We start from the raw sequence: 9,066 nt of genomic DNA on the forward strand, positions 1-9,066 counted from the left end.
TGCCTTGGCATGTGAACAAAGTGATTTTAGATGAATTCTCAGAACACATCTCTATTTTAAGATCTTTTCCTCCCCTTGTTTCTCCCACTGCATTTCCATGGCACTGTTTTTTCCATGTTTCATCATTGTGACATCTCACTGAAGGCAGAGGCAGGTGAAACTGTCACTGTTGGTGCCATGAGGATTAGCCAGCAACTGAAAGTGATGGTGCCATCATTCTCTTCCTCCCTGGACCAAATCCCAGTGGTGCAGGACAAAAACATAATTCATGCATATCCAAGGAAATATAGGAGGTCTGCTTTCCCTTTGGTATGTGGGTTCCCACCCTTTACTCTCTTGTGTGTTGTGGGAGGGAGGGAACAAAGAAGGAATACTGCTTTGCAATAGATTGCACAGGTGGTAAGAAAGGAAGTGGAGATGCAACCTGAATTCTCTGTAAGAGCTAATAAAAATCACATACACACACACACACACACACAAATTTCAAGTGCAACATTCTTTGTCACCCTTGTACATTCAGTTCTTAAAATCCTTAAGAAGAGTTTTTATGTGCTCAGGATTATGTGCTATAGTCCTCCTTACATTGTGCTTCTTCTTTCCCTTGTCTTATTCCTTGTGACATTAGAAGCACACATTATCTTGCAAACACAAGAGAAATGGGCCAGCACAGTTCTGCATTTCAAATCTGAGTTAAAAGGAACACACGTAATTTGATGCTATTTTAAGGTTCACAAAGATAGTGTCACAAATTAAAACACTCTCCTGGGATAATGAGTCTGTCATTGTTTCCAAAGAGAGAGATGCAGAAGCTTATTTTGCACCAGAAAGTTTTAAAAGAAAAAATAACCCTCCAAAGATTAAGAAAGGAATTGTTGATGGCTGGTACAAAAAAAAGGCCTTTCTTTACCAGGGGATCAGAATTGATAAAAATCTACATAGTAAGGATTGAATACCATATTGAATCATTTGTTAATTAATTCCGCTTCATGAACTATAAATGCAGGGTAAGCCCACAACCTGAGAATGTACTCATTCTTGCTTTGTTCTTGAACAAACAATGTGAGAAATGTTAGTCCCCAAAGCAGAACAGTTACTCAAAGTCTAAAGATATGTATATGAGCCAATTCACTTGTTATTTACACCTATGCAAACCAATAATAGCTCCACTGAAATGACAATGGTGGAAAAGTGATACGGTTGAGAAGAATATCAGACCTACACTCTCCTGTAGTGTGGTGGGTGTCCCATTATTTAGGTAACTTCTTCTGCAAAGTGTTAGAAAATAAAGAACAATCTGTTACTGGAAGAGGGATGGGGTAGGTGGCATGTCATTTCTTTCATGCCTATCTGAATTGCTATGAAAACATACACTCCATAATTCAACAAAATCATTTCTAGTTAGGATCAGTGGGTGGATGATGTATATTACTCCATTGTGATTATTCTTCTCATTTTGTTCATAAGAATTGTTGATAACAAGGTACATGAGTATTTCATTTTATTCCATCACTGTCCCATGTTTTCATTAATGGGAACATCTTTCACTGCTTACATTTTGTGTACTGTTACTGGAATCCCATCTTCTAACAACAGCCTGTTATTCCATTTTCTGTAAAAGCATGAGTATTTAATAGGACAATGGGAAGATCAACAGTGGAGCTATCGCCAGAGATTTGTGCATCTGATTAATCATGTAATCTGCTAAAATGGAAGTTTGTATCTGTGAGATTTTATAGTATAGTGGCAAACTCGTGGTGCTGCATACCTCAGCTTTGCCTACAAAGCTGATAAACACCTCACTAAGAGCATCACAAATATTACTCTCGAGTTCCTCTCTTAGCCATAGATTTCAGCTTCAAGGGTGCACCTATACTAGTGCTTTACTGCGAAGTGGACTAACTGGTTCTGCAGAAAAGCATCACCATCTACACGTGCACCAATGTTAGGGCTCAGTAAGCTAGTTAATTCCACAGTAAGATAGTACTGTCAAGAACAGTATTATCTTATGGCGGAGTAATTTACTGTGCTGAGATGCACGTGTAAAAGCTGACTGTGGGTGTAAATCATTAGCGAGGCATAGCGGTTGCGCATGGGTGCATGTGCACCCCCTGAGCATGATGGTGCACCCTCTGCCTATAGGCAGTCACCACTCGCCACCCGCCCCCACCAACACCATCGGCGGCATCTGTAGGAGGTCTGCGATCACCGCTGGCCACCTCTACATCTGCAGCATGGTCGCCGACTGCCAGTTGGCACTCGCCACCCCCATCTCCCCCCACTGTTGCAGACAGCACCGTGGCTGCCTGTGGGAGCTCCCTGCTTGCCACCGCCATGCTCCTGCCGCTGACAGTGCAGCCGCCACTTGCGGGAGCTTGCCGTGCCCTCCAGGGGCATGTGGTGTTCATGGTATAAATTGCATCCAGTCAGCCCAGCCAGCCGGGGGCCTGCTATGCCCTGGCTCAGATTGCTGCTGTCCCAGGCATATGCGCAGACATTGTTCCCAAGAGCAGTTAACTCCAGCTTGAACTGCTCCAAAGTTTATTGTGTCACATTAATTGCATGTGTAGATGTACCCAAAGACAAGCTAGCGAAATAACAGAGTTTACACTCCAGTATTTTACATCCCCGAGAACAAGTTAATATAATATTTGCAAATATTTATTTTTTCATAAGAGAGATATCTTATTTATCATCTGAAGTGGTATGGCAGATAAGTTATGTACAAGCTAAGCCACAGCACCAGCTAATGTATCTTAATGATGAGTAGCAGAAAACACTCCAAAATGTAAGAGTGCATGTAAAGTGGACTTGGACAACAGTGCCTATTTAATTTTTAAGAAGCTTAGACATTTAAATTCCTTAAGTTTCTTTCAAAAATACAGGATTTGTCATTTGCTAAACTTTCTGGGGTGGATGTCATTTGTGTACTTTTATTTTCTTGAGACGTGGGAAGTGTGTGTCTGAAGACACAACCACTGGAACTGGACTGGGGAGAAGTTCGGGGTTCAGGAGTTCCAGGCTGGGCACAGAGCTCTACTGAAGGCCGTGAACCTGTAAATTGTACAATGTCACCTTGAAGTGGTGTTTTAGGACAGTGGCACATTCATCACTTCATCTCGAGTTTTCTCTATTACAAGCCTTCTTTTGGAGGGCAAAAAGTTAATTCCAGGTATGAGATGCAGTGCTGTGAATTTCACCATCCATAAAAAAAAAAGCAGTTGTTGCTGTAAACTGATTTTTCATTAGTCCCTGAACTTTTCTTAATGGTGGTTATGGCATTTCTAATATTTCTTGAAGGCAGGTGTAGCAGCTGTCACAGTAATAGTTTCACTCAATTGTGACAAGTGTCACAGAATCATTCTGTAGCGCTCATCTAAGAATTATAACAGCACTTTCATGATTATTGCCGTCCTTGATGGCTTCCAGATTTGGGGCTGCCAGCCCAGCCTATCTGACTGTTCTATACTGCATATTGGTTACTCTTTGTGACCCAAATCCAAGTAGGTACTTCAAGCATCTAGATAGTTCCCCTGGAGTTAATCAATCATTCACTTCACTGGAACCATTACTGTTACTTGTATCATCATGACTCTCCTGTAGCAAAAATTACACCTTTCAGTAACAACCAATATTCCTGACTGTTGTAGTATCAACTCCCATGTAACTCTTCTCCTCCATAATCCAGGCTCTTCATCTAGACTGGATTTCACTTGATACCCCACAATCTCTTCTTTTGTAAAATCATTTGATATATCTTGGTAGTCTCGTGTTCATCGTGCACCATGACAAATGTGAGCTGGCTAGGAAGCCTGTCCCTTAAAGGAGAATGAAGCACTTGATTCTCTATGAGTTACTGCAGTTGTTTTTTTCTGAATCAAAGGTTTTCCTTTTCAGCAAAAAAAAATGGTGAGTGCTTAGTTTTGAGGCATATCTTTTCATGAAATTCTGTATTTCAGGGGGGGAAAAGGTAGTTGAAACTCCTCAAAAATGTTGATGGAAAGTTTTGAGTCAGGCCTAGTGCTGTAACTCAGTCTTCAAAATCCTAGGCTGTCATAAACCTTCCACATCATAGCTAAAGTTAAGCAAATACTTACTTGTTATTGGGTATGTTGAATAAAATACCTTGTAGATATCATGCCTGTCTTTAGCCTGCAGGCATCTCATTTGGAAAAAAACAGTGTTACTTCTAGACTGACTTAGGTAGCAAGTATTTGGGGCAATTAGTCCTTGTTTCTTTCTCTTTGTTTTTAAATCAGATTGAAGGTGGGGGCTGGGGTTCAGGTGCCCCAACCTACATTACACCGGGTAGGTTCATGGGCCTTACTGACTCAATGCAGTGTGAGGACTATCATATTTATCCTACTGGGATATACTGGGCATGTCTACATGAGATGCTTTAGTACACAGTGGAGCAAATTACTGCACACTAAGCATCACCATCTACAAATGCAGACAGCAAATTAACTACCAAGTAGTTACTGTGCACTAAGGCACATGTAGACAGCTGACCCAAAGCAAATTTTCTTCCAGTCAGCTGGACGGTGGGGGCAGGAGATTGCTCCCTGCCCCCTGGGAGCTGCCTGCTGTCAGGGTGGGCTATAGTGGCAGAGCATGGGCTGAGACATTGTCCCCCTGCCCTAGCAGCAGGAAGCTCCCAGCTCTGCAATTGCGGAGTCGGGCCTGGGAGATTGCTCCCTGCCCCTGGAAGCTCCCTGCTGCCAAATGGGCTCTACCACTGGAGCCCACCCCAACAATAGGCAGCTCCCAGGGGCGGGGGGCAATCTCCCAGGCCCTGCTCTGATCCCAGAGCTGGAGCTGGGAGATCCCTGAATGGGGAGAGTTCTCTACCCAGCCTGGAGCTGGCTGGGAACTTCCCCAGACTGGGACAGTTCCTGTCCAACCCCAGGCTGCACAGGGAAGTCTGCATGTGCACCCTGGAGCTGGCTGGGAACTGTCCCATTTCAGGAAGTTCCCAGCCAGCCCCGGGCTGCATGGGGAAGTTTGTGTATGCAGCCCAGAGCTGGCTGGGAACTGCCTGAAATGGGACAGTTTCCAGTCATCCCCAAGCTACACATGTAGACTTTCCTGCACAGCCTGGGAAAGGTGTGCAACTGCCCCGTCTGGGTCAGGTCCCAGCCCCACAATTCTTTTCCCAACCCCATGCCCCAATCGGGGCTGGGAAAAGAGCTGCCAAATACCCACTCATGTAGACATCTGTCTAGGGTAGGTTTACTCTGCAGTAAATTACTGCACAGTAAACCCATCCAGCAGTATTTACACACATAGATGTGCCCACTGTGATTACTTTTTGCACTAGTGTTAGAGCTCAGACTTATTTTTTTCTAAAGAATCATTTTCTAGCCTTTCCTTATGTTTCTTTCTCAGATAAATTCAAATGAATCCTTTTGTATAAGTCTGTCACCTGCTGTATAGTATCCTTATTTTCTACTGTGCTATACACAAGCCGTGAAATAAGAATGATAGCACCTCTGGTTCTCTCCATCAGAACAAATGACTGCAAGGCATAAGACTATGGAGAATCTGTGTGTGTCTGGTCCCAGCAATATAAGACATTCATGTCAGTGTATTACATTGGTTTTATAAACTGATATGAATTAAATCAGGATTTGCATTAAGGTACTATAGGATAGCTGACAAATTACTATAGGGTAGCTGTTGCGTGGGTCCTATTAGATCACCTGCTCATTAAGCATCCGAGGAGCACATCATGGGCTGTTTTCATTAAACAAAGAGCAACCCCAGGAAAAATGTGGACACTTAGAACCTGTACTGGTGAACGTTACCCCAGTGTTTCCTCCTACCCCTAGGTTAACTATACTAGATGTGAGTGAGTTAGATGAAGGTGGGGCTATATGTTGTGGGGTTTTTATTGTTGTTGTTTCTCAACACACCGGTGAAAGTATCTTGCATTTAGGCTGTCCATTCCTTTTTTCCTGAGATGATACGTATATATCCCAAACACATACCGAGTCATATTTGCTTGCATTGTGTAATTTTATTTTTATTAAGTCACAATGTCTGATTCTATTTGAAAATGTTGGGGTCTTTGAATCTGGACTTCTAATTTGGTCCCTGTGACAAGGGGCATGCTCAGGGTCAGGTCTCAAGCCAGCCCATCCACCTGTCTATTGGGCAGTCCTCCCAGTCTCATCTGCCACACCCTTACTATTACAATAAACTGGTGGTAAATGTGCAAGGGTGCCCATTACATGCCCCAATGCCAGGGGGCACTATCCACAGCTCCATACCTCCCTACACCATGGCCCATGCCTCACAGATTGCATCCAAGATGTTATCATACTCCTGGCCTCAAGCCGGACCAAACCATTAGGCCTCACACACACGCACACTCATACCACCCCCCTCTCACTGGGGTCTCTTGCACTCCACCCTCTCTCATAGGGTCTCTTGCTCGCTGCAGCATACTGTTCCCCCTCCACCCTGCCCTGCTGCTTGCTGGAGTAACCCTTCTGGCCATAAGGCTTATCCAAATCACACCTTGGCTGGTGACATGCAGTCTCTTGGGCCTCTCCCATGACCCTCACATGGGCAGTGCCAGCCAATTCACCGGACGGAGGGCTTCTTGTACACAACACCATGATCTTGATCCATATGCTGCCCTTCTGGCCGTCCTTCTGCCCTACTCAGCACACCTGCTGGGGCTGCCCTTCAGACTGTCCCTTCAGCCCTACTCAACCCTGAATTATGCCCAGTCTTTCAGGTCATGAAGACACACCCTACTCTGGATGGGCCCATGTACACCCCTGCTCTCTCAGGGTCTCTCAACTGCCCTCTCTCTTGGGTTCCGCAGCTGCCCCCTCCCTGGGGCCTCTGGGGTCTTGCATCCCTGAGGGCTCAGGTGGCTGCAGCCATGCCTGGCTCCACTCCTCCCTCTTAGTAACCCATCTGAAGGTGGGGGCTGCGGTTCAGGCACCCCAACCTACCTTACACCGGGTAGGTTCATGGTCCTGGTATTTAAGTGGGGCTGCCACGCCACTAGCAGTGCCACCAGGCCTCCCTATCCTGGCAGGGTACAGTTCTAGGTCATGTCCAGGACCAGTGAGGCCTCCCTCATCCCCATAGCCTCACCCTTACCTCCAAGGTGTTCCAGGAGCAGCTCAGCCCAATGTTGCCTCCTTGGCTGCTCAACACAGACTGCTGCCTTTGTGGCCTATGTTTAAAAATGGCCGCCCTCATCAGGCACCTGACGGCTGCCTGCTCCTGCCCTTAAAGTGGCAGGCACCAAAGGTACACTGCCATAGTCCATTGTCTTGATTTGTGTCATGTTGAAAATTATGATACAGATCCTCAATCTGATGTTGTGTTATGGCCCATCTATGCCACAATATTTTTAATTCACCAGTATTTATGTTGGTTATTTAGGATCACTATCTGCTACAGAATCATTTACGAAGTATCACCACAAAAATGTTGCTTTCAGTTACAGTATATCTTTTACTGATTCAGAAATGGATATTCACACCGCATCACTTCCTGGGGTAATAAATGTTGCTAACTTTTCTAAGATCAAACTCCTTATCTTCCTGCATGGATAATTGTGTGGGAAGGTACCCAGAGATGGATAAATGTGAAATCTGTTTCCTTCACCAGGGAAATTACAAAGTATTACAACAGACTACAGAGATTAAGAGACTGAGGAATATTTTTTAGATAATTACTTTTTATTACCTTTCTTTTTTTGTTTAAAAGCCTCAAATATCATTTAGTAAAAAAAAAAAAAAAATCTTTATACAACTGAGGTAAGCAAACACATCAAAATCAACTGAAAGATCAAAGTACTTAGGAAAAGAAAGAATGCTGTACTTACATCGACGTTTTCACACTAATGAAATGTATTTGAATCTGGTGAACTAGAAGTTCTTTTGCAGCCAGAAATGGGTCTATTTTTTTAACAAGGGTAAATAAGGGCATCTATTCACCCTTAGGCGATATCCAATAATGAGAAGATATACCGTTCATTGAAAGTGCAATACAGGTTAATATTGGACTTTATTGCACTTTTTATTACCTTTTTTTTTTTTTTTTAAAACCCCCAAAATCATTTTGTAAAAAAAAAAAAAAAAATCTTTATACAACTGAGGTAAGCAAACACATCAAAATCAACTGAAAGATCAAAGTACTTAGGAAAAGAAAGAATGCCCTACTTACATCGACGTTTTCACACTAATGAAATGTATTTGAATCTGGTGAACTAGAAGTTCTTTTGCAGCCAGAAATGGGTCTATTTTTTTAACAAGGGTAAATAAGGGCATCTATTCACCCTTAGGCGATATCCAATAATGAGAAGATATACCGTTCATTGAAAGTGCAATACAGGTTAATATTGGACTTTATTGCAAAAGGCTGACTTCACTCAGCACTTGGAATTATATAACATTAATATCTCTTGCTGTTGCAAGCCTTAGGTATTGAAGATGTTGAATCTGAATGTCACACATGCTGTTTTAAAATGGGAGGCAATTGCTATGTCTAGTTACTGATAATTGTCTTAAGCTTGTCTTAGCTCAAGCCAGGTGGGAGCAATTGCATTCTTGCTACATAGCAGTTTGGGAGGAGTAAAGAGGCTGCCAAGAAAATCTAAAAGACTTTGTCTCTTTATATGTATTTTGGGTTTTACATGCCCTGGAAGGGGAAGACCTACCTGGGAAGCCAGGTCGCCTCTAACAGTAAAGCATTGAAAGCTATATGGATCTACTTGAAAGACCCACCAGGAGACAAATGGAAGCAGAAGCACTGTTAAATTGTGCCATACCAACAGAAGACTCAGAGAGATTATGGTCTCTCTTGTCCCTTTGAAATAATCTTGCTTTTGTAAGTTGGGGACTTAAAAATGCTGGGCTGCCCTTTTTTCAGCAAGTGATAAAGTATCTTGAGACTTATGATAAAGGTAGGAAAGGAAAATAAGAGGAAAATGGTTAGTCCCATTGTAGTGCTTTACATGTTTAAAATGCTGTACACTTTACTCTGGGCATTTTCTCTGATTTGTAGAGATCGAGTCTTTGCAGAGGGTTCACATTTCCTGCT

This window comes from Alligator sinensis, unplaced genomic scaffold (assembly GCF_000455745.1).
Source record: "Alligator sinensis unplaced genomic scaffold, ASM45574v1 scaffold628_1, whole genome shotgun sequence".
Classification (NCBI taxonomy): Eukaryota; Metazoa; Chordata; order Crocodylia; family Alligatoridae; genus Alligator; species Alligator sinensis.